At 62.7% G+C, this 2,159-nt stretch overlaps 1 long non-coding RNA gene across 1 annotated transcript in view; it reads right to left on the minus strand.

Annotated features, from left to right (window-relative positions):
• LOC109287422 overlaps positions 1–2,159 on the minus strand; it is a 10,339-nt gene that overhangs the window by 3,098 nt on the left and 5,082 nt on the right. The gene's annotated exons all lie outside the window — the stretch shown is intronic.

Raw genomic sequence — 2,159 nt, forward strand, 5'->3', positions numbered from 1 at the left:
TTTTTTTTTTTTTTTTTTTGCAAGCCTCTGCAGGGATCGCTCCTAAACACTGCCAGTTTTTAGGGGGGTTGAAAGCAGGCCGACCTATTCCCCCGCCCCTTCCCCTCACGTTACTGAATGTCCAGGACAAATTCTGCCCGGCTAATTTTTGTGATCTGTGCAAGCGGTCCGCACGCCGCGGGGGCACAAGGTGCGGGATGTGGAGGAAAGCGAGGAGCCGGCTTGCGGGCTGCTCCCGGGGAGAGAGCCGAGCCGAGCCGAGCCGAGCCGAGCCGAGCCGGCAGCAGCTCCAGTGCTGCTGGGGCTGGAGGCAATTTTAGGGGAACATCGCGTCTGGCAGATCGGGTCTAGCCGGCGGAGGTGGGGTCCTGATTTGGCAGCGGTGGGCAACGGAGGTTTTTCTTCCTCCGAATAGGCATCGCGCAGGAGGAGAAAAATCCCTCCTCCGCCCCAGCACCCTGTAGAGGAGGCTGGCTACTGCCCTGGTCCTAGTAACCCCCTGGGAAAGTGATCGGGTGATTACTCAGGGACGGGGAAAGGAAGCCCTGAAGCCGGCCCCGAACTGCAGCGCGGATCAAAGGGAGGCGCCGGGCCCGGGACGAGCGCCCGCCCGCCCCGCAGCCCCTCGGTAAAGTTAGTTTCACACAGAGGATTGCAAAGAGCGAGCCGCCCCCTCCCCCGCGCCGCTCTCTAAGCACCTCTGGTCACGTTGGAGGATGAGTTTTTTTGGAGAGCTTCTGGTACAATATGGAGCACCACGGGCTGCAATTTCACACTCCGCAGCACATTCCCCCTAAAGCTACTTTCTTTTTTTCCCATCTAAGACCCCTCGTTTCTCCCCCTCTCTCCTTCTCGCGCGCTCTCTTTTGTGACTCATGGGTGGCTTCCATGTCTGGGGCTTCATGGCGACATGCAGGCCAGACTCCTCGGGCAGCCTGGCCCTGGCCCTGGCCGGCGCGGGCGGGGGCACGTCTCCGCTCCGCTCCGCTCTGGCCCTGCCTGCCGCTGAGGCTGCGGCTGCGGCTGGCTTTCCCCTCTGCATTTGTTTGCCCTGAATGGTAATAGCCCACGTGTGCTGCTCTTTATTCAGTAACCGACACTTTAACCTCTCCTCTTTACAAGGGAGCGTTTGCCACAAAAACGAGACAAGCCGGAGACCTTTTACAGCCTCATTGAGGGGGAAAAAAGCCAACAATGTGGAGAGACACTTCTGCAACAAAGCCGCCTCTTAGCGCACCAGGCCGAGCAGAGCTGGAGGCTCAGCCGCCAGCCTCGCGGGCCACGGCCGTGCGGGGATGGGGCAGGCTAGCCCCGGCTGCGTGTGCGTTTCTCTGAGCCTTCACATGTGTGCACACCCAAGCAGAAAGCCCCACTGAGCACAGACACATGTACAGCAGCTCCCCGCGGGGCATGCAGGGCCTGGGCCCACAGCGGCGCCCAGCAAGGCAGACTCAGATTGTCCTGAATGAGTCCACGCCGTGCACTGGGGCTGCGGGCTCACACGCGCGTGTCGTGGGAGGCTCCCAGGCTGCGATCCCGCGTGCAGCAAGCATGAGCACAGCCGCGTGCTTACTGGCGCCGAGTCTCCTGCGCACAGACTGCCAACTTTGCCCGGGTCCAGATAGCCCCAGTCCTGGCTGCACACACGGCAGCGAACACACGTGCGCGGGCAGAGGGCCAGGCGGTAGCACGCGAAGGGGAGGGAACTGGATCTGTTGGGGTAAAAAACCCTTGCCACAAGCTTTCCTATTTACCCTGGTCATGAGGATCACTGAGAGCCCGGGCCCGGCTTGGGGAGGGGTGCGGGGAGAGGGAGCTCCACGGCCCAGCTCAAACTGGGGCCCAGCCTGCCTCTCCCTCCGGTTCAGGTGTGGGGCCCCGGTCCGGCCCGGCTGGGTTTTCCTCTTCCCTGACCTGGCCCTGCGAGAGGGGGGGTCCTCGCTCCCCGGCCGGAGATGCCTTTTTGTTTTGGTCCTCTTCTTCATTCCTCCATAAAACTCTCGACGAGTGAATTAGACGCGCATTAAAAGTCTCCCTTTTCCCAGTAGTAGCGGGACACGCTGCCCTCCGGCCCCCGGCTCCCAGCCCGGGCCGGGCCGGGCCGGCTCAGCTCGGGGCCGTGGCAGATGCCGGGAGCAGCGCCCGCGCGGGACGCAGCC

Source organism: Gavialis gangeticus, unplaced genomic scaffold (assembly GCF_001723915.1).
Source record: "Gavialis gangeticus isolate Ggan-Ray unplaced genomic scaffold, GavGan_comp1, whole genome shotgun sequence".
NCBI lineage: Eukaryota > Metazoa > Chordata > Crocodylia > Gavialidae > Gavialis > Gavialis gangeticus.